Raw genomic sequence first — 24,707 nt, forward strand, 5'->3', positions numbered from 1 at the left:
TTCTTCACCCAGTTGAATGGTTTGGGCCCCTTTGTTATATATTGGCATATGTGTAGGCTCCTTTCTGGGCTTTCAATTGTGCTCCACTGACCCATTTTTATTTTTTTTATTTTATTTAAGCGTCCATTTTTATTTTGATACCAAGCTGTTTTAATTACTATTACCTTATAGTATAAACTGAAGTTGGGGAGCATGGTACCTCCATTTTTTTCCCTTTTTTCTCAGAAATGTTTTGACTATTCATGGTTTTATATGGCTCCACACAAATTTTTGGACAGATTGTTCAATTTCTTTGAAAACTGTCATTGATAGAGATTGTATTGAAATTGTAGATTGTTCTTGGTAGAATGGCCACTTTTAAAAATTTTCTTTATTGGAGGATTAATGTTTTACAGTCGACAGTAAAGATAATAGTTTATACATGAATAACATTTCTCAGTTTTCCACATAACAATACAACCCCTACTAGGTCCTCTGTCATCCTTTTCCAGGACCTGTACTTCCCCCACCCCCACCCCAGAGTCTTTTACTTTGGTGCAATACACCAACTCCAGTTCAGGTTCTACTTGTGTTTTCTCTTCTGATCTTGATTTTCAACTTCTGCTTGAGAGTGAGATCATCCCATACTCATCCTTCTCTTTCTGACTTATTTCACTTAACATGATTTCTTCAAGCTCCATCCAAGTTGGGTAGGTCCATTTCTAGCCTTCAAGAGTTCTCCAGACTGTTCTCCACAGAGGTTGGACCAATTTGCATTCCCATTAGCGGTGCAAGAGGGTTCCTTTGACCCCACAACCATGCCAGCATTTGTTGTTGCTATCTTTTCTGACATTTGACATTCTCAAGGAGTGAAATGGTATCTCCTTGTTGTCTTTATTTGCATTTCTCTGACAATCAAAAGACTTGGAACATTTTTTCATGTGTTTCTTGGCCTTTTGAATCTATTCTGTGGTGAATATTCTGTTTATGTCCTTTCCCCATTTTTGGATGGGGTCATTTGTTTTCTTGTTCTTGAGTTTGGCAAGCTCTTTATATATTTTGGTTATTAAACTCTTGTCTGATGTATGGCATGTAAAGATCTTCTCTCATTCTGTGAGGGGTCTCTTGGTTTGGGTAGTGGTTTCTTTTGCTGTGCAGAAGCAAAAATTTTAATTTTAATTTGATGTAGTCCCATAAGTTTATAGTTGTCTTAGTCTTATTTGTGATTGGATTTGTTTCATTGAAGATGTCTTTATAAAATTTATGCAGAAAAGAGTTCTACCAATATTTTCTACTAAGTTCTGATAGTTTCTGGTCTAACAACTAAGTACTTGATCCACTTAGAATTTACTTTTATGTTTGGTGAAATATAGTGGTTCAGTTTCATTCTTCTGCATGTTTCAACTCATTTTTTCCAACATCATTTGTTGAAGAGACTCTGCTTTCCCCATTTAATAGTCTGGGAACCTTTGTCAAAGATTAGATGTTCATAAGTGTGGGGGCTTACTTCTGGGCTCTCAATTCTTTTTTTTTAAATAATTTATTTCTTTATTGGGGAATTAATGCTTTACATTCAACAGTAAATACAATAGTTTGTACATGCATAACATTCCCCAGATTCCCATTTAACAATACAACCCCCACTATGTCATTCATCATCTTTCATGGACCTGTATTCTCTCCACCCACCCACCCCAGAGTCTTTTACTTTGGTGCAATACTCCAATTCCATTTCAGGTTCGACTTGTGTTTTCTTTTCTAATCTTGTTTTTCAACTTCGGCCTGAGAGTGAGATCATCCCATGTTCATCCTTCTGTTTCTGACTTATTTCACTCAACATGATTTTTTCAAGGTCCATCCAAGATTGGCTGAAAACGGTGAAGTCACCATTTTTTACAGCTGAGTAGTATTCCATTGTGTATATATACCACAACTTTCTCAGCCACTCATCTGTTGTTGGACACCTGGGTTGCTTCCAGGTTTTGGCTATTACAAATTGTGCTGCCAAGAACATATGTGTACACAGATCTTTTTGGATGGATGTGTTGGGTTCCTTAGGATATATCCCCAGGAGGGGAATTGCAGGGTCATAGGGTAGGTCCATTTCTAGCCTTCTGAGAGTTCTCCAGACTGTTCTCCACAGAGGTTGGACCAATTTACATTCCCACCAGCAGTGCAGGAGGGTTCCTTTGACCCCACAACCTCTCCAGCATTTGCTGCTGTTACCTTTTCTGATGTATGACATTCTCACAGGAGTGAAGTGATATCTCACTGTTGTCTTGATTTGCATTTCTCTGACAATCAGAGACTTGGAACATTTTTTCATGTGTTTCTCGGCCTTTTGGATCTCTTCTGTGGATCTATTCTGTCCAAGTCCTCCCCCCATTTTTGGATGGGGTTATTTGTTGTCTTGTTGTTGAGTCTGGCAAGCTCTTTATATATGTTGGTTATTAAACTCTTATCTGATGTATGGCATGTAAAGATCTTCTCCCATTCTGTGAGGGGTCTCTTGGTTTGGGGAGTGGTTTTTTTTGCTGTGAAGAAGCTTTTTAATTTGATGTAGTCCCATAGGTTTATACTTGCCTTAGTCTTCCTTATAATTGGATTCGTTTCACTGAAAATGTCTTTAAAATTTATGCGGAAAAAAGTTCTGCCAATATTTTCCTCTAAGTATCTGATAGTTTCTGGTCTAACATCCAAGTCCTTGATCCACTTGGAATTTACTTTTGTATTTGGTGAAATGCAGTGATTCAGTTTCATTCTTCTGCATGTTTCAACCCATTGTTTCCAACACCATTTGTTGAAGAGACTCTGCTTTCCCCATGTAATAGTCTGGGCCCCTTTGTCAAAGATTAGATGTCCATACGTGTGGGACCTCATTTCTGGGCTCTCAATTCTATTCCACTGGTCAGTGTGTCTGTTCATGTTCCAGTACCAAGCAGTTTTGATGACAATGGCCCTATAATACAGTTTGAGATCTGGGAGTGTGATGCCTCCGGTTCTGTTCTTTTTTCTCAAGATTGTTTTGGCAATTCTAGGTCTTTTCTGGTTCCAGATAAAGATTTGTAGCATTTTTTCTATTATCCTAAAAAATGTGCTTGGGATCTTGATGGGGATAGCATTAAATTTGTAGATGGTTCTGGGTAATATATTCATTTTGATGATGTTAATTCTTCCAACCCATGAACATGGAATATCTTTCCACTTCTTTGTGTCTTTTTCAATTTCTTTGAGTAGTGACTCATAATTTTCAGTGTACAAGCTTTTCACTTCTTTGGTTATGTTTACTCCTAGATATTTTATTGTTTTTGTTGCTATAGAAAAAGGAACTGATTTCTGGATTTCAATTTCTTCTAACTTAGTGTTTGCATAGAGGAATGCCACTGACAGGGCTCTCAATTCTATTCCACTGGTCAGTATGTCTATTCATGCTCCAGTACCAAGCAATTTTGGTGACAACGGCCCCATAATACAATTTGAGACCAGTGTATGGATCCTGGTTCAAGCCCCTGGCTCCCCACCTGCAGGGATCCTCACACCAGTCCTTGTACTTTGCACCACCTGCACTTAACCCCCTGTGCTACCGCCCGACTCCCGCATGTATCTCTTTAATATTTATTTTTATTTTTTTAACAAGATGGATAGAGATACAGAGAGAGAGATGGAGAGAGATAGAGAGAGATGAGAGTCCTGCTCAGCTCTGGCTTATGATGGTGGTAGGGATTGGACCTAGAACTTTGGAGCCTCAGGCATGAATGTCTTTTGCAGAAGCATATGCTGTCTCCTAAGCCCCAGAACACTCTTTCAGCACTTACTTCAGTAGTTCCAGGGGTGCCTGGCTTAACGGTTAAGTTGTATTCACCTGGTCCAGGCAGAGCTCTGAGTCATTCACATACCTGCTGCTCAGAACCAGAACCAGAGGCTGGGCAACAGGGATCAGGGCAGTGACATGTGAGCAGTGAACACAGACCTCCGTGTCTGCCTGGAATAGGGCCGGAAGGCTGAGGAGGAGCTGGGTGACTGGAAGGACAACTATCCTTTCCTGTGTTTAGAAAGCAGGGTTTAAAGTTAGAAGCTGCTGTTTATCTAACTGAAGCAAATGAATAAGCGATCCACAATAAAAATAATAGACTCTGTAGAAAAAAAGTAAGTAGTAAATATATAAAGAGACAAGTGTCTCTCCTCTTTCTCCTCCATCTCTCACCATCTATCTGGGATCAGAAGAAGAAAAGCATCCACTAGGAGTGGTATCATGGACGAATGAAAGCGTTCCCCAGCAAAACCCTGGCAGCAGAACTAACCAAAAAGTAAATAGCAAAAACTAAAAATTACTGCTCAGTGATACAGTTCTGGGTTTAGGTATTTATTAGATCATACAGGTAGGGAACCAATACTGCTATTTTTTCATTATTCTCCTTCAGGGGGAGGGAAATAACATAATGTCTATGCAGAAAAACTTCATGCGTGAGACTCCAGGTTCAGTCTCTTGCACTAACAAAAGCCAGAGCTGAACACTGCTCTGTTCTCTCTCCAACTCTCTCCCTCTCTCTCCATCTCTCTGTCTCTCTCACTAAAATAACAAATAAGCTGTATTTTTAAAGACTAAGATGACATCCTTGAGGTTGGCTTACATGCTCCCAGTCTCAGTCTCAGGGACAGCAGCTCACCCAGGACACCTGTTCCCCTGGGAATAGCTCCCAGATGGCGGCACCGAGCGCAGGGAATCATCCGCCCCAACATAACAGACTCAGCACGACCACGCACCCTAAATGACATCAAGCAATGCAGAAGAAAGAGTGCAGCTACGTTTCCCTGGGAGAATGAATTCAGCTCAGAGTCACATGCCCACTGCAGATTCCAGGCATCACAGTCTAATTACTAAACACCATGGGGCATCAGGAGGCTTGGGCACGTGATAATGCGAGATTGTGTTTAATCCAGCTCCTTCGTTAATATTTGTGGCAGCTCGTGCATGAACTGGTGTTATTGAACTGAACTGATGGTCCTATAATCACTCATAGAATTAAGTATGGGATAGTGTTCACAGGCCAAGTCAGCTTGAAGTGATGACTTGAAATCACTGGGGCCTGCAGTGCCATAAAGGCAGTCCACAGAGCAGTCTTCTGGGTGGTGTTTCTGATGCCATAGGAGATGAAGGGCTCTCCCTAGCTGGCACCAGCCCATGAGGCACCCTCAGTCTTCATGCACTGAGGCCCTGCCTGCCAGTTACCATTTCTCCTTGATGGAGATCACCCTGGGGCTCCTTTGGAGTAAATTACACTTAATCCCAACTCCTCTGCTTCCTTTGTAATATCCTGCACCATCTGGTCCAATTCCTTCTGACTTCTCTAGTTAGTTCCTCCCCTCATCCATTCAATCACCTAATTTCATGCCTATCCACTGGCAAATTGCTTCACCTCCCATCTCTGTCCAATCTTTCCTCATGGTTGTCATGTTATTTTGGCCACCAGGGTTCTTTCTGGGGCTCGGTGCTAGCATTATGACCCACAGCTCCTGGCAAGTTATCTTTTCTTTTCCTTTTTTTTTTAAAAAAAAATTTTATAGGACAGAGAGAAATTGGGAAAGGAAGGGGAGATAAAAAGAGGAAGGGAAAGATAGACAACTGCAGACCTACTTCATTGCTCATGAAACAGGCCCTTGCAGGTGGGGAGTGTGGGCTTGAGTCCGGATCTTGCCACAGGTCCTTGTGCACTTAACCTGGTGTGCCACCACCCAGTCCCTCTTTCCAAAGCCAAGACAAGACAGAGCTCCTCCTGGTCTTGGGTTCTTCAGAGGCTCCCTTACCAGTTTCAGTGTGCTTTGCTTCTTGACCTTTAACCTCTGACATGAACCCAGCTCCACCATGCCGCACTGGGTTTCACAGCATATCTCCTCTGCCAACTTTGGAAGCAGAACCAGCAGTGGATTCTGTATCCCGACATACCAGACGTGAGTGGTGTTCTAGTCTCTCCCCTTTTCCTTTTCTCTGATAAAAGAAAGAAAGAAAGAAAGAAAGAAAGAAAGAAAGAAAGAATGGCAATTAAAAAGTACTTGTGTGAGAGATACCCCAATAAGTACAGCTTAGGTTGTAAAGATGACACGAACACCCCTAAGCCAGGCTACCCCCAAAGTACTAGATTCTGCTTTCACTGCAGCTAGCCTGATGGGATTTAGCCATTTGAAAGGAATGTTTTTCAATCTGCAGAGTGGAAACCCTCTTATTCCGTGGCCTATCTTGACAATCTGATGGTTGCTCGTCTTAACCCAGCCTAGATAATTGCATAATTAATTGCTTGCAGGTAACTCACCAAGAGAAGGTGGTTATTAGGAGTGTGAAGCCTAACGCCCACAACACTGGGAAGGTGCCAGGCTCCCTCTGCGCCAGGTCCCCAGTGTGACACTCGAATCTGATTACAGGGCCAGCCAGATCCAAAGCATGGTGGCCCTTGTCACTGCCTGTCTGCTCTGCTGGATTAAGTCTGAGGCTGCTCCTTGGTGCTAAGACTTAGCCTGGGTAGTCGGGCTAAAGATGTCTCCTGGCCTCAAGGTTGCAAAGAGTCAGGGGCATCTGGTGAGTCTTTGGCCCATTCCTTTTTCTGTTTCCCAAGACACTTCTAGAAAACCAGCATATGCTTCCTATTCTCTACATGCTTCCCTCCACACCCACATACCTGGCAATTGCTTGGAGGCAAATTTGCCTGTGCCTGGATGGACGCTTGGAGTCACAGTCAAAATCACCATGTTGGAGAGGCTCTGCAGTTCGGGCCTGGAGACTCAACCTGTAAAGGACTGGAGCCATTACATGGAGGGATGTCATCTGGCATGAGCACGCCCTGGCTTAGCGCCCCAGGACCAAGTGCTATGTGGTAAGAAAATGGTTTCCAAAGTCGATATTTATTTATTTAGTTAGTTTTGTAGGCAGAGCTATTGCTGGGACTTGATGCCTGTATGACTCCCTCACCACATCTGGGTAATCATGCTTCTTCTTTTTTGATAGAGGGTGATATGTATATGGGGGCACCCAGGTAACTGTTGAGGGTAATGTGTGCTCTGCTGAATGCACCACTGCCCGGCTCCTCCATATCGGATTCCTTTCTTTTTCCTTCACTTTTCTTTCCTTTCTTTCTTATTGTTTTTTAATTTTTTCCACCATGTTTAGCAATGGGACTTGGTGAACACAAAATGTATCTACTGCTCCTAGTTGCCACTTTATTTTTTTTCTTTCTTTCTTTTTTATTAGATAAGACAGAGAGAAATGGAGAGGGGAAAAGCAAGTAAAGAGGGAGAGAGAGAAAGACAGATGGCTGCAGACCAGCTTGGCTACTCTTGAAGCATCTTTCTTACAGTTGGGGAGTGGGGGCTTGAACCCAGACCCTTGAGCATGGTAACATGTGCACTCAACTGGGTGCACCACTGCCCAGTCCTTGCTTCCTTCCTTCCTTCCCTTTTTTTTTTTTTTGACAGAGGCAGAGAGGAAAAGAGAAAGAGAGAGACATCACAGGATCATAGCACCAAAGATTCCTTCAATACAGTATGCTCGAATACAGAATACAGTATGTTCAACCCAGGCTCAAGCCTAGGTCCTGTACATTGCAAAGTATCACACTATCCAAGTGAGCTATTTCTCTAACCGCATACTTGATTCTTTGAATTAGCCCTGTCACCCCCATCCCTACCCCACCTTTGTCTATCCTTCCTGGTCTCCAGTGTGTGTCTCTCAGGCATGAATCCCCCGGATTCCTGCCTTACCTGCTGGTCCTTGGGTTGGGCCTCTATGGTGCTGACCTCCATCTTCATCTTCTTGCTACAGAAACTTTGGAGACAAAGCCTGTGGTCTCTGTTTATGGGCACTCTGGTTATTGGGTGCCAGGGATAGCTTTTGTGTATGGTACCCAAGACCTCTCTGATTCCAAAGCACACTAGTATGTGGACCTAAAATCTGTCTATCCCCTACTCCTGTCTTTGGGCAAGATTGTTAAGAAAAGGAACAAATGAGGAGTCAGGCGGTAGCGCAGTAGGTTAAGCACAGGTGACTCAAAGTGCAAGAACCGGCGGAAGGATCCTGGTTCGAGCCTCCACCTGCAAGGGAGTCGCCTTCACAGGCGGTGAAGCAGGTCTGCAGGTGTCTGTCTTTCTCTTCTCTCTTCCCCTTTCTCTTTCCCTTCTCTCTCCATTTCTCTCTGTCCTATCCAGCAACAATAACAATAATAACAACAATAAAGCAACAAGGGCAATAAAAGGAAATAAATAAATATTTAAAAATATTTTTTAAAGAAAAGGAATAAATGTGATGGAAGAGGTAGATATCCCTTGTGGGGCCACGGGGTCATGGAATGGGACCCAGAAGCCACAGAAACATCACAGAACAGAAGCAGCAGTCATCTAATGCCACTGCATCCAGCCCTTGTGGGGCTCAAGGCCAAGTTCCAATGTCCTGAAGGGGCTAAGTTGTTCCTAGAGCTGATGCTAAGGGTGTCACACAGAAACTGTAGCCCTTATGCTATATTCTTGCAAGAGACAAGACCTCACTCTTAGTACCTGGTTCCTCGTCCCTGCCACTCTCCCCCAGTTCCTGAACCTGTGTGTATTTGTTGTGGGGGTCAGTGAAGGTGGGTGTGGGAGAGGGTATTCAGTCAGTATGTTGGGTACCAAGGATCCTGGTACCCATTTATAAGAGGTGAACCTCTATTCTGCATTGCTTGTGGGCCAAGTGAGAGAGATCTCCAAAGAAAACTCCTGATTCCTAAGAAAGTGCTTTCCTGAACCTCATTCCGAGTAACCCACCCTCCCCCAGCCCATCACTGTGCACATGGAAGATGATTAATTCTTGCTCTAGAGAGCAGACCCTGTCTGTCTCAGTATGAAGTATTAGCAGCTCCATGGAGGAACTATTTATATGTTGTCTCCTAGATTTGCAGAGACCCTTGGTTCAAGTTGCTCCCCGAGACTCTACGGGTAGGCATGAAGAGAACTCCCCAGCGCTGACTTTTAGAAACCTGGATCATACTGGCCCACACACCTAATCACAGCAGAGAAAGCATTTGGCATCTCTAGACCCCATGCTAATGGTATCAAGGAAAACCCACTCTGGCCTGAGCTGATAATGACTTAGTGGTGAGAATGTTCTTTTTTTTTTTTTTTTTTTTTTGGTGAACAAGAAGAAATCAGATTTCGGAGGAGGGCGGCAGCATTTTCCACATTCCAGACTTCTTCAGTTCCATGGGAGAAAAGAAAGGGGCCTTTTTCTCTTCCTGTATCACAAAGGTGTGGTGGAGGGTATGAGCCCAGGGAATCATGAGAGAATCTGATCCTTAGATGGATGCCAACTCCTCTTGGCACAGAGCTGGATGGGGGGGGGGGGGTCTTTGTATCTGGAGGGGGAGGGGCAGGCTGGGCAGTGGCCTGGAACCTTGGAAGTTCAGGAAGAGGCAGGGCATGTGTGTGACCAGGACAAGTTCAAGTGTCACCAAGTACTAGCTGAGTTTACTTCTACTAAAGGCAGGAAAAATGAAGAACCATCCACCCAGGACAGGACGACTCTCTTTAGAGAAACATTGTCCACCTGGCATCTGCAGATGACAGTGGGAGACTGTCTTTACAGTAGTTCCCCTATCCTTTATCCATGGGGATCATGTCCCAATACCCTAAGTGGATGCCCCAAAACTTGGGTGGTCCCAATCCATTATAGACACTATATTTTCCCTATACATACATGCCTCAGGTTTATAAATTAAAGTGTAATTTATAAATCAAGAGATTAGCAACACTAATAATAAAACCCAATTATTACAACAAAATATTATAACAGAAGTTGTATGAGTATGATCTCTCTCTGGCAAAAATATTTTACGATACATAATATTTTCATAGGATATTTTGTATCTGTTCTTGACTGCAGGTAACTGTAACCAGGGTAAGCCAAGTCAGAAACAAAGGGGGAACTACTAGATTACCTTTTTTTTTTTTTTTTTCCCAGAGCACTGGTGGTGCCGGGGACTGAACCTGGGACTTTGGAGCCTCAGGCATGAGAGTCTGTTTGCATAACCATTATGCTATCTGCCCTCTGCCTAGATTACCATTTTTTAAAGACCAGCCTGAGCCTCAGAGATCGAGGAACTCACTCAGGGGAGCACAGAGCATCCAGTCAAGCTGCTTCTTCCTCTGGGACCCTCCTAACTTCTTCCCTCTACAAAGGTGGGAGCTGCCTCCTATCTAAACTCTGGGTCCACCTTGGCATTGTGCAAATGACTTTGCTCCCAGCATCCTCCAGTACCATCTGATGAGTACTAATTGAACATTTAATATGTGTGAATCCAAATATGGTTAAAATACCAACATCATGGTAAGGTCTAGCTGATAGGCAGGAACTCTGGGTCCAGGACAGACCCCCCTCCAGGACACGAAAGCCGCTTAGCCAGTGGGCTAAGTGGTATAGCAGAGGGAGTGGGTTTTGTCTCCACAGGGCCAAACTCCCTAAATCTCTTCTTTGACTCATTTCAAGAGCCTTCTGATGAGGAAGTTCTGGAGACAGATAGTGGGGATCACTGCTAACCAAAGTGAATGTATTTAGTGCTGCAAAATGTCAAATGTAAAATGATTAAGATGATAATTTTATGATATATATGTATTACCACAATAAAGTCGTTAATAAAAATGTTAGAAAGGGGACCTGGGAGGTGGCACAGTGGGTAGTATTGGACTCTGAATCACAAGGTCCTGAATTTAGTCCCTGGCATCGTATGTGCCAGAGTGGTGTTCTGGTTCTCTCTATCCTCTCTCACTCATAAATAAATGAATACATTTCTTTTTAAAAGAAAGAACAAAAGAAATGAAATCACCTGAAGAGGAGCCCTGTAAAAGATTTGTCTCATGATCCGGGAGGTAGTGCAGTGGCTAAAGCATTAGATTCTCAAACATGAGGTCCCAAGTTCAGTCCCTGGCAGCACATGTATGAGAGTGATGTCTGGTTCTTTCTCTCCTCCTATCTTTCTCATGAATAAATAAATAAATTCTTAAAAAAAAAAATTTGTCTCAAAGAAAATGCACTGAGCCAGTTCCTTCTCTCACTGTCTTAGAGAGATAGCACAGTGATTCCCATATACTATATATATATATATATATAATTGGATAGAGACAGAAATTGAGGGGAAGAGGAGATAGAGAGTGAGAAAGACAGCCACCTGCACCCTTGCTTCACCACTCGTGAAGCTTTACCCCTGCAGGTGGGGACCAGGAGCTTGAACCTGGGTCCTTGAACATTGTGGGTGTTCAACCAGGTAAGCCACTGCCTGGCCCTAATTCCCATACTCTGATCCACATGTCCTCCTAATAAAGTGAGTGATGCCGGGACTGGTTGGTGGCTCACCGGGTAGGGCATATACATTACCTACATTATCGTGTACGAGGACCAGGTTCAACCCCCTTTTTTGAAGGAAAGCTTCAAAGTCGGTGGAGCAGTACTACAAGTATCTCTCTTTCTCTAACATTTTCTCCCCCTTTTTCTCTGTTTCTATCAGAATAAAGAGGGAAAAGTTTGCTGGGAGTGATGGAGATGTCATATAGGCAATGAGCCCCAGTTCAGTGATAACCCTGATGGAGAACAAACAAACAAACAAAAAAACCAAAGTGAACGGTGTCATGGACTCTCCAAGGAGGCATCAGTGATGCTGCCTTGTTCCCAGAGTCACTAACACAATCCCATTGTAATGTGAAGAGCAAGCAAACCCCAATGCCCAGAGCAGATGTCATTTCTCAGCAGTGGGACACAGGCCATGGCTGGAGCAGGGCTGCCCCTCCCCCTGCGGGTGGCCAGCTCACAGGCTGGTTAGGAAGCTGTCCTGTCAGTGTGATCTTTCAGCAGCCCTTGTCATCACCCCTTTATTTTACCCCTGGCCTCTGGGGATTCACACTGCTTCCCAGTTATTACTCATATCATCCACCACAATTTTGCTTGTCAACTGGGTGGGGGAGGGAGGCATCCTGGACTCCAGCTCTGGAGAAAGAAAGCCCAGCTCTCTTTGGGACAGAGGGGAGGTAGCCAGGGAGATAACATGCCCTGGGATAGGACAGACAGGTCCTGGAGAAAGATTTCGTCTGTCTGGGGCCTCAGGACCATATGCTGTCTGTGGGGACTCTGGAAGCCTGTTTCGTTTGAGGTGGATAGGTGTTGGGATAATCCTATTGGCAGATGCCCCCAGGGATCTTGTGGGGTTCATTTCTGGGACTTGGGAGCTTTGTGGATTGCCTCCTGAGATAGAGGGGGCCCTTGACCAGCCTGGGGCAGCTTCCTTGGCAACTTGGTCTAAAACAGTCAAAATGTAATGGAGCAAAGCGTGGATTGTGGAGACAAATAGCCTGGGTTTGTCTTGACCCTGCTAGAAATGCTGTTTGGGGCATGTTACTAAACCTCTTTGAGACTGATAGGGGTGTCATGAGGCTACTCCTAGTCTTGTTCCTAATATGTAGCACTCCCTACCCCCAACCTTATTCCCAGAAGCCTAGGGTGAAAAAACACCACCCTATGGGTTTGAGTGACAAGACTCCAGACCTGCCACATACACTTCACACCCACCCTACATGGAGACAATGACCGTCCTCAGAACCACTCAGACTGGTTCCTCCAGAGTCAGAAGGTCTCGGTCCCAAGGGGCCTATGTCTATTTCTAGATGCAAGTGTCTATTTCCGGACCATCTATTCCATTGCATCTTCCATACGCACTAGGATAGAACATTGATGTTGCTTCATTGTAGCTACATTGTATAGTAGGTCTTGAAGTCTTTTAATTTTATTCTTCAAAATGTTCTGGTTATTCCGGGTTCTTTGCAATTCCAGACAGAGCCGTTTGTCACTATCCATTACAAAATCAAGACTGGGATTTTGAGTGAAGTTATGTTGAATCTATAGATCAATACAGGAGTCTTGACATCATAACAGTACTGACTTTTCCAGTCCACAATCATGGTATTTCTCCACTGATTTATATCTTTAATCTCCCTTAGAAATGTTTTATAGTTTTCAGTGTTGTCTTATACATTTTTTCAAAAGGTTTGCTCTTGAGTGTACATGTCACAAAGCACAAGGATCCAGGTTCAAGCCTCTGGTTCCCACCTGCAGGAGGGAAGCTTCACGAGTGGTGAAGCAATGCTATAGGTGTCTCTGTCTTTCTCCCTCTCTTATCTCCCCTCCCATCTCATTTTTTTCTGTCTCTATCAATATAAATAAATATTTTTAAAAGGCTATTCCTAAAAGCTTTATATTTTATGCTGTCGTAAATTGTTTCGAATTTCATTCCCCCCCCCCACCGGAGCACTACTCAGCTCTGGTTTATGGTGGTATATGGGATTGAACATGGGACCTGGCAGCTTCAGGCATGAAAGGCTCTTTGCCTGATAACCATTATGTTATCTCCCCCACTCCGGAATTTCATTTTTTACTCACCTGTTACTAGTGCAGAAAAAAAAAAAAAAACCTTAGTCTTACATACTGGCAGTTTATTTTTATTTTATATTGGCTTCACTGTTCTAAGTAGATTTTTTTTCTGATTTATTTTTATTTATTAAATGGAAATATTGACAAGACTATAGGATAAGAGGGGTACATTTCTACACAGTGCCCACCCCCAGAGCTCCATATCCCGTCCCCTCCCCTGATAGCTTTCCTATTCTTTACCACTCTGGGAGTATGGACCCAGGCTCATTATGGGATGCAGAAGGTGGAAGGTCTGGCTTCTGTAATTGCTTCTCCACTGAACATGGGCGTTGACAGGTCGATCCATACTCCCAGCCTGTCTCTCTCTTTCCCTAATATGGGGCAGGGCTCTGGAGAGGCGGGGCCCCAAGTCACAAAGTGGGTTGTCTCTGAGCAGACTTTTTAAAGACAGACAGATAGGTAGAGAGATAGGTTAAGAAGCAGAGGGAGAGAGGGAAAGATACCATAAAACTGAAGCTTACTCTAGTGCAGTGGACACTGGGTTCAAGTTGGGTCACATACATGATAAACCAGATGGACTAACCAGGTGAGCTACCTTGCTACCATACAGTGACAATATATCTTGTGATCTTACTGCATTACTCTACAAATTCTAACAATTTGTAGATTTGCTCGAATTTTCTATGCATGCATCTAAATCATCTGAAAACATTAACAGTTTTATTTTCTTCCTTCCCAGTCTATATCTTTTTCTTCTTCTTGCCTTATTATACTGGCTAAGACTTACAAAACCACACTGAATAGAAGTGGTAATAGTGAGCCAGAGCAAAGTGCTTAATAGTTGAATTTACATCAATAGTAGAGTTAGTTCCCTGGGTGCTGGCACAGTGGATAAAGCACTGTGCTCTCACACAAGGTCTTAAGTTCAATCTCTGGCATTGCATGTGCCAGAATCACACTCTAGTTCTTTCTCCTCTCATTAATAAATACATCTTTTTTTGCCTCCAGGGTTATTGCTGGGGCTCAGTGCCTGCACCATGAATCCACTGCTCCTGGAGGCCATTTTCCCCCCTTTTGTTGCCCTTGTTGTAGCCTTGTCGTGGTTATTATGGTTGTTCTTGATGTCGTTTGTTGTTGGATAAGACAGAGAGAAATGGAGAGAAGAGGAGAAGACAGAGGGGGAGAGGAAGATAGACACCTGCAGACCTGCTTCACCACCTGTGAAGCGACCCACCCCCCGTGCAGGTGGGGAGCTGGGGGCTCAAACTGGGATCCTTCTGCCGGTCCTTGCGCTTTGCATCACATGCACTTAACCTACTGCGCTACCGCCCAACCCCCATAAATACATCTTTTAAACAGTTTTTTTTTCTTTTTTATATATTGGATCGAGACAGAGATAAATTGAGAGAAGAGGGGGAGATAGAAAGGCAGAGAGGCTGAGAGACACCTGCAGCCCTGCTTCACCACTTTCAAAGTTTTCCCCCTGAAGGTGGGGCCCGGGGGCTTGAACCTGGGTCCTTGCACATTATAACATGTGGGTTCAACCTGGTGTGCCACCACCTGGCCCTAAAAATAAGCTTTTTAGTGTATAACCTTTATTAGCTTAAGAAAGTGTCCTTTGGGGGTAGTGTCACATCTGGTAGAGAGCACATGACAATATTCTAGAACATAAATTCAAGCCCCTGGTTCCCACCTGTTAAGGCAGGGAGAGCTTCATAATTGATGAATCAGTGCTGCAGCAGGTCTCTCTCTCTCTCTCTCTCTCTTTCTTTCTCTCTTTATATCTCCCTTTTCTCTCAGTTTCTGTCTTTATCCAAAATAAATAAAATAAAATATTTAAAAACTAGTTTTTAATCAATAGAGAATGCTTTATTATGAATGAATTATTAATGTTATCAAATGTGTTTCTGCACCAATGAGCTTGCCTACATTTACTCATCACCGTGACATATAGTACAGACTGATTTCCAAGTGTAAGCACCTTGCGTTTCTGAAATAAACTCTACTTTGTCATGAAATATTATCATTTTAGAATAATTATTTAATTATTACTGATAGAGAGTGAGAGAATCAGAGCACCACTCTGACACATGTAATGCCAGGGACTAAACTTGAGACTTCATGTTGTAAGTCTAGAATTCTAGCCTACTGTGCCATATCTCAGGCCACAAAATATTATCATTTGACTCTGCACTTCATTTAACTAATATTTTGCTTAAAATTTACATCTATATTTGTGAGAAGCGTAATATGATGGCCTTGTTAAGCTTTAATATCAGGATGGTGTAGGCATCATAGCATTCTTTTTTATCCTTTGTTCTTGATAAGTTTTTATCCTTTGTTCTTGATAAGTGTTCTTTTTTATCCTTTGTTCTTGATAAGACTGGTATTACTTCTTTCAGACACACTTGGAAAACTATCAATGAAGTCATCTGAGTCTGGAGTTTTCTTTGTAAGAAAGCTTTTAATTATAGAATCAATAGTTCTCAACTGTATAGAGTTATTTGGGCTTTTAATTTTTTTTTCCCCCACAGAGCACTGATCAGCTCTGGTGGTATAGTGGATTGAACCTGGGACCTTCACATCTCAGGCATGAGAGTCTGTTTGCATAAACATTATGCTATCTCCCCCACCCGTGTGCGTGTGCGTGTGTGTGTGTGTGTTCATTGTCACTGGGGTTTCACTGCTTTAGGATGACTTTTTCTTTTTTTAAAAATTTTTTTATATTTATTTATTTTCCTTTTTGTTGCCCTTGTTGTTTTAACATTGTGGTTATTGATGTCATTGTTGTTGGATAGGACAGAGAGAAATGGAGAGAGGAGGGGAAGAGAAAGATAGACATCTACAGACCTGCTTCACCACTTGTGAAGTGGCTCCCCTGCAGGTGGGGAGCTGGGGCTCCAGCCGGGATCCTTATGCCGGTCTTTGTGCTTTGTGCCACGTGCGCTTAACCCGCTGAGCCACCGCCCGACTCTCGACTTTTCAATATCAGAAATATCACATCACTGAAACTTTCTTCAGTATGGTAGGTCTCGGGTCAAACCTGAGTCATACCATGACAAAGCTATCCAAATGAGCTATCTTGACTATCCAAATGAGCTATCTTGCCAGTCCTGTCCTCCACCACCTCCCTCTCTTTTTTTTATGGCAGCACTGGACAGTGAACCCAGTGGCTCAAGTGTGAAGAACACCACTACTGGGTGATCTCCTCAGTCTTTTTTTTTTATTATTTTTTAAATTTTATACTAGTGATCTAATAATATTTAAGAAGATTTTAAGATAACAGGGGTATACTTCCAGACAGTTTCCACCACCAGAGTTTCATGTTCCATCCCCTCCATTGGAAGATTCCCTATTCTGTATCCATTTGGGAGTATGGACCAAAATTCTTTATGGGATGCTTCTCTGCTGGACATGGATATTGGCAGGTGAAACCATACTGCCAGCCTGTTTCTGTCTTTTCCCTAGTTGGGCAGGGCTCTGGGGAGGTGAGACTTCGGGACATATTGGTAAGGTCGTCTGCCCAGGGAGGTCAGGTCGCAGCTGCATCTTGGTGGCTGAAAGACGATAGATACAAAGCAGGACAAACTGCTTAATAAACAGAAGCCCAAAGGTAGGAAAAGAGCAGATGCGGCAGACGAAGAGAAAGAGGAGGGGAGGAGAGACAGAGAGAAGATACACCATCGCATCATTCCACCATCCATGGAACTCTCCTTATACCATCCGTGTGGTGCCAGAGCGCAAATGAAGGGCCCCGCACCTGATAGTCCTGTGCTTAACTGAGTTAGTTACCTCCCAAATGTAAATTTTGACTCTTAAAATTGTGTCTCTTTCGGGGGCCAGACAGTGGCACACCTGGTTAAGCACATACATTATAGTGCGCAAGGACCCAGGTTCAAGCCCCTACTCCCCAGCTACACTGGGAAAGCTTCACGAGAGGTGAAGCAATGTTGCAGGTGTCTCTCTGTCTCTCTGTCTCCCTCACCTATCTCAGTTTCTCTCTGTCTCTATCTAAATAAAAAATTCTAAAAGAATGTATCCCTTTCTTCCAAGTTGTCAGTTTATGGCGTAAAGTTGCCCATAGCATCTTGTTATTACATATAAAATGTCATTAGGCTCTGTAGGGGTGGTCTATGTTTTTAATATTGGATGAAAAAAATATGGGTGTCATTTTCCCTTGATTAATCTCTTTGAGTTTTCAGTTTGATTAAACTTTTCAAAAACCGACTTTGGCTTTGTGAATTGTTCTTCTATTGCTCACCTGTTTACTAGTTCACTTATCTCTACTCCCATCTTGATGATATTCTTCCTTCCACTTCAGGATGAATTTGCTCAAGTTTTTCTAAGTTCGTGAAACACATGCTTCAATCATCGGCTTTCAGTCTTCTTAATTTCTCCCCCCCCCTTTGTTGCCCTTGTTGTTTTAACATTGTGGTTATTGATATCATCGTTGTTGGATAGGACAGTGAGAAATGGAGAGAGGAGGGGAAGACAGAGAGGGGGAGAGAAAGACAGACACCTGCAGACCTGCTCCACCACCTGTGAAGTGACTCCCCTGCAGGTGGGGAGCTGGGGGCTCGAACCGGGATCCTTACGCCGGTCCTTGTGCCTTGTGCCACTTGCGCTTAACCCGCTGCGCTACTGCCTGACCCACAAACTTCTTATTTTCTACTTCTTGCCTTTAAAATGAAAACTTTCCAGCAGGCACTTCATCAGCTGCTTTCTAACAAGTTTCAATACGTTCATGTTCATTATCATCCAGTTCAAAGTAGTTTCTAATTTCCATTGTGATTTCTTCTCTGACCTGTGGGTTACGAAGAAGTGTGTTGCTTAATTTCCAAACACTTGGGGATTCTCCAATTATCTTTCTGTTATTAATTTCTTGTTTAATTGTGCTGTGGTCAGACAACACACTCTGAGTGATTTCAGTTCTTTGAAATCTGTTGAGACTTGCTCTAGGGCTCAGCATATGGTCTATTTTGGTGAATGTTCCATTGCTCCAACTCCCCCTTTCCTTCCCTGGTGCCACAGTTAGCACACGTGTTAGAGCCTTTTGTTGCAGACTGTAGCTTTAAATGGTTAATATTTTGTCTGCTTGCCCAATATTTACCTTTCCTGTGTTCCTCATTCTTTCCTGCTGTTCAGTGCTCCTATCTGGGAGTCACCTCCTTCAGCCTGAAGAACTTCCTGCGGAGCTTCTTGGAGCATTGCTGTATTGGCTGCTCATTCTCTCGGCTTTTGTTTGAGGACACCGTGGACCAGCCTTCACTCTGAAAACTACCTTCTTCCAAAAGGCTGTCTGTCTGTGGTTGTCTATTCTTTCAGCATTTAAAGATGATATCCCCCTGTCCCTTGGATTCCTGAACTGGAGCACTCCACAAACTGGCACGCCACGCTAGGGGAGCCTGTCAATTTACCCATGTCATTCAGGTTTTGTTGTGGGAAATGCCAAAACAAGCGCATCACATAGATTTTTAAAAATATTAATTTTGTTCTTTAAATGAAATGTTTTTTAAAAAAAACCCTATCCAAGTGAGCCATCTTGCCATCCCCATCCTTTACCACCTCCCCCTTTTTTAAGACAGTGCTGGGAAATGAACCCAGTGGCTCAAATATGAGGAGCACCACTGGGTGAACTCCCCAGCCCAATTTTTTCACTTTTAATTTCTTAAAGTAGTCATACAGAAAGAAAGAGGAGGGAAAAGGAGAAACAAAGGAGCATCATCACCAACAACAAAACCTTTCCTCCTGGCTTCTCTAACTCCTCAAAACAAAGAAGCAGATAGAGAACCCCATACCCCATGGGATAGTTTGTCTGGGGATTTTTTTTTTTATTTTGGTTTGGGTTCCCAAAGTCACCTTAATACATCACACAAGCTTCTGGGATGCTCAGAAGCAAAATAAGGAGTGTCTGTTGCAGATCTAAAGAGATTTCTTCTTTTTAGACACAAGGATTTCAAGTTGAGGGTGAGGGTGGGTGTTTAAAGCTAAGAGTAAGCTCACAACTTATACAGCAATATGCTGGTGTTCTCCCACTTCTCTCTCCCCAGTCTCTCTCAAGCTCTCTCACTCTCTCTTTTACTGATTGACATTTTTCCCAGAGTTAAGGACTTGTGTGTCGGACTATCTTGGCGGGCGGGAGACAGATGACCAGGGACTCATGGCTGAGCTGTACGCAGTATCTCTTTATTCATGTAGAACACAGCACAGTCTAAGCCATCTAAACTATACCATCTCTAATCACAATCCTGTCCTTATATATATACACTCGCCAAGTAGGGTGTAAACAGGATGTGCCGTAGAGAGGGTGGAGCGAAAAGTGACTGGTGCAAATCAGGGTGTACTACGAGAGAGGGCGGAGCAAAAAGACATGATTAACCAGTGGGGATTAAACCAATGCCCTGCAGGCAGGGTAGTGCTTACTTAACAGTGGTTATGTAAATAGACTACAGTGTTAAGCAGGGGGGATTAAACCAATGAAACAGAAGGGGTTTTAGAAGCATACCAACACTTGTGTACACACAACTTCACCACTCCTGGGTGAACTTTTTTATTTAGATAGCAATGAAGAAACAGAAAGAGAAGGAGAGGAAGAGGGAGAGGGAGAAAGAGAGAGAGAGAGAGAGAGAGAGAGATTACAGCACTAAAATTTGTCCTGGTGCTGTGGCTCTCCCTGTAGTGCTGTGACTCTAACCGGGGCTACACGCCTAGCAAGGCACAGCCCCTACTCAGTTACCCAGTGAGCTGTCTCTTGCCTCCTCCAATATTTTCAAATTCAACTCAGACCCCTGGCCTCTGAGGTAAGTGTCATCAATTCTTCTGACAAACAGGTGACCAGAGAGGCTCTAAGAATTAAACAGTGTTAAACAGCCAGGCCAGACACAAATGAATAAGATTTTGTTTTATTTCATTTATGTGGAATTAAGGCCACAATATTACAATATCTCTGCTATGTGTCAGTTGTTTTCATTCAGATAAAGAGACAGGGGTGAGAGACACAGCATAGTAGCAAAGCTTCCTCTATTACCATAACACCTTCTATGTGGTGCTTGGACTCAAACCTGGGACTTATGCATGGCAATGCAGTCACCCTACCTGGTGAGCTATCTCCCTCTGGCCCCTGAACAAGGTTTTTTTTTTAAAAAAAAAATAAATGAGTAGGGGCCAGACAGTGGTGCACCTGGTTAAGAACTCACATTACAGTGCACAAGGACCCAGGTTAAAGCCCCTGGTCCCCACCTACAGGGGGAAAGCTTCACAAGTGGTGAAGCAGGGCTGCAGGCATCTCTCTGTCTCTTTCCCTCACTATCTCCCCTCCCCTCTTTATTTCTCTTTGTCTCTATCCAATAGTGAATAAATAAAAAAAATATTTTTGAAACTCTTAAAAATAGATCAGCACAGGAGGGAAAACACAAAGCAGATCTTGGATGGGAGTTGGTGTACTGCACCAAACTAAAAGATTCTGGGGGTGGTGGGGGAATATGATAGCAAAGAAGGAGGGTGGGGGGTCAGATTGTTATGTGGAAAAACTGAGAAATGTTACACATGTAACAACTACCACGTTTTACTGTCAACTGTAAACCATTAACTCCAATAAAGAACTTAATTAACTAGTTGGTTAATTAAAAGAAATGAAAAATAGGTCAGCATATGATGCATTTTGGTGAAGGGTCCCTGGCTCCCTTCATCCCTTCTCTTCCCTGACACCATTGTTCACATGCATTTTAGTGTTCTTGAAATGTGCAATTACTCTAAATGGTTAACACTGTGTATGTAGACCCAATATTTATCTTTCTAGTGTTCCTCATTCCTTCCTGCTGTTCAGTGCTTCTGTCTGGAAGTCACTGCCTTCAGCCTGAAGAACTTCCTGTGGTGAGAGCATTCATTACTATGTACAAGGATCCAAGTTCAAGTCCCCTGGTCACTACCTACAGGGAGAGAAGCTTCTTTCTTTCTCTCCCTCTCGATTTCCCCCTTCCCTTTCACTTTCTTTCTGTCCTATACAATAAAAAGAAAATAAAAAGGAGAAGTTGAGGCCAGGAGTGTTATATTCATTATGCAGGCACCAAGCCCCAGTGATAACCCTGGTGGCAGTAATAAATAAATAAATAAATAAATAAATAAATAAATAAAATTTAAAATTAATAAAATAATAGGGATTTCCTGTGGAGCTTCTCAGAGTGTGGCTTTTTTTTTTTCTTTTCACATCTCAAGCCAGTCACAGCTGAATACTTTTGTTGATCTTTTGTATGGTTTTCTTAATTTCAATGTTATTTATTTCTGCCCTAACTTTAGTGATTTCTGTCCTTCATTTCTATGCTTTAGGGTTCCTTTGTTCTTCTTCTAAGGTCTTTAAGGTGTGCAATCAGGTTGTTTATTTGTGCTTTTTCTTGTTTCCTAATGTATGCTTGTATGGCTATGAACTTCCCTCTCAGTACTGCCTTAGCTGTGTCCCAAATATTTTGATATCTTGTGTTTTCATTTTCATTGAATTCTCAAAACATTTTTTATTTCTTCTTTTATTTCCTCTTTGACCCAGTAGTTGTTAAGGAGTGTACTGTTGAGCTTCCACATTTTGGGACTCTTACTAATCTTTTGTTGCTTGTTAAGTGTTAGTTTAATTCCACTGTGGTCTGAGAAGATGCTTGGGATGATTTCAGTGCTCTTGAATTTGCTGATGCTGTCTTTGTGGCCTAACATATGGTCTATCCTTGAGAATGGCCCATGTGGACTTGAGTAAAATGTGTATTCCATACAGGTCCAAAAAGGATGACAGAGGACCTAGTGGGAGTTGTATTGTTATATGGAAAACTGGGAAATTTTATGCATGTACACACTATTTTATTTACTGTTGAATGTAAAACATTAATTCCCCAATAAAGAAATAAAATAAGAATGTGTAGTACAGTGTCTTGGGGAGAATAACTCTGAAAATGTCCAGTAGTTCTAGTTTATCTATCTCCTCATTTAGCTCCCTCATTTCTTTATTGATTTTCTGCTTGGATGATCTGTCAAGCTGAGAGAGTGGGGTGTTGAAGTCCCCTACTATGACTGTGTTGCTGTCAATATATTGCTGTAGCTCTTTCGGTAGATGTTTGACATATTTAGATGGCCTCTCCTTGGGTGTATAGATGTTGATAATCATTAAGTCCTCTTGATTGATTGATCCTCTGAGCACTAAGTAATGTCCATCCCTATCTTTTTTAAATTTTATTTATTTTAAAGTCTATCATGTCAGATATAAGCATAGCTATTCCTGCCCCTCCCCCTTTTGTTGTCCATTGGCTTGTCTGGTAGTTTTCCATCCTTTCACTTTGAGTCTGTGTTTGTCTTGTTGAGTTAGGTGGGATTCCTGCATACAACATATGGGTGAGTTATGTTTTCTGATCCATCTTCCTACTCTGTGCCTTTTAATAGGTGAATTCAGGCCATTGACATTTATTGATATCATAGACTGAAGATATTTTAATGCCATTATTATAGAGTTTTAGAGTGTTCTGATATATGGCATGTTTATGGTGATCTGATTATTTATAGGAGACCTTTCAGAACTTCTTTCAGGGAAGGCTTGGTGATACTTGATTCCTTCAACGGTTGCTTGTCTGAGAAAGTTTTTATTCCTCCATCTAGTCTGAATGACAGTCTAGCAGGATACAGTAGTCTTGGTTGAAAGACTTTCTCTATGAGTACTTGATAGATATCTTGCCAAAAATGAGTTTCATTTTTTTAAATATTTATTTTATTTATTTATTCCCTTTTGTTGCCCTTGTTGTTTTATTATTGTAGTTATTATTGTTGTTGTCGTTGTTGGATAGGACAGAGAGAAATGGAGAGAGGAGGGGAAGACAGAGAGGAGGAAAGAAAGATAGACACCTGCAGACCTGCTTCACCGCCTGTGAAGCGACTCCCCTGCAGGTGGGGAGCTGGGGTTTGAACCAGGATCCTTATGCCGGTCCTTGTGCTTTGCGCCACCTGCGCTTAACCCGCTGCGCTACAGCCCGACTCCCCAAATGAGTTTCATTTTTAAGAATCTCAGGGAAAATAAAAATCCTGCCCAGGTAAGAATGCCTTTACTATATTTTTTTCCCATTTTGTTTATATTAAGCAGCATCTTTGTGTCTGGTTGCAGTACTTTCAGAGCAAGGATTCAGCTCTTTTCCATCCTGTGACCATAAAATAGGCTGATAAGGGTGCCTAGGAGTGCTCAGTAGAACAGACCTTCATCACATCCTTTTCAAAGAGGATAGGTGACACTTTTTAAATTTTTTCTACTTTATTTTCTTATAGCCACCAGACTTATTGCTGGAGGTCAGTGCCTGCACAACAAATCTATCATTTATGGCTCCCTGGGGGCCATATTTTTTCCTTTTCCTTTTTTCTTCTGTCCTTTTATTATTATTATTTGATAGAACAGAGACAAATTAAGAAGGGAGGAGGAAGTAGAGAGGAAAAAAGAGAGAAAGACACTTGCAGCACAGATTCACTACTAGTAAAGCTTCTCCCCTGCAGGTTTAAGACCCTGGGTCCTTGCACATGGTAATGTGTGTGCTCAATCTATTGGCTACCACCGGCTCTGTGGATGAGTGACATCCTGACCCAGGCATTGAAGACCTCCATACACTTGATCTCTTATCCTTACAATGCAGCTGCTGTCTCTCTAATTACAGTTTGACTGATGAATACCCAGGCCTTGTCCTGTCCATCCTTCTAGCAAGAAGTGAATTTCACACTAACCTAGGACTGAGCGAGCACTACTGGAGTCTTACAACGTTGAGAAATTCTAATCCTTTTTTTTTGCAAAAACCACAGGTTTGCTGACAGCATGAGGTCTAGGCTGTGTGTCCTGAGAGTTTATCCACTACCCTCACTCTGTGACACACTGGGTGAGGCACAAGTATTGAACCCTATGTTCACAGCAGTGCCAGTGCCAGGGGCTTCGTGTATCTGGGAAGTTGTCACCCTCCAATCCCTTTTCTGGTGGTATAGATCCTAATCAAACTCCAAGCCTGTTCAAAATGGATTCTAACTGGGACTGGGCTGTGGTATACCTGGTTGAGTCCACACATTAAGAGGAAGCTTCATGAGTGGTGAAGCAGGGTGTCTCTCTCCCTTCTTCTCTCAGTTTATCTCTGTCTCTATCTAATAAATAGTAAATAGATAAATCTTTTTTAAAAGATTAAAAATGGAGGTTGGGCGGTAACATAGTGGGTTAAGTGCACATGGTGCAAAGCTCAAAGATTGGCGTAAGGATCCTGGTTCAAGCCTCTGGCTCACCACCTATAGTGGGTCACTTCACAGG

The sequence above is a fragment of the Erinaceus europaeus genome, chromosome 4, assembly GCF_950295315.1.
Source record: "Erinaceus europaeus chromosome 4, mEriEur2.1, whole genome shotgun sequence".
In the NCBI taxonomy this organism is placed as follows: Eukaryota; Metazoa; Chordata; class Mammalia; order Eulipotyphla; family Erinaceidae; genus Erinaceus; species Erinaceus europaeus.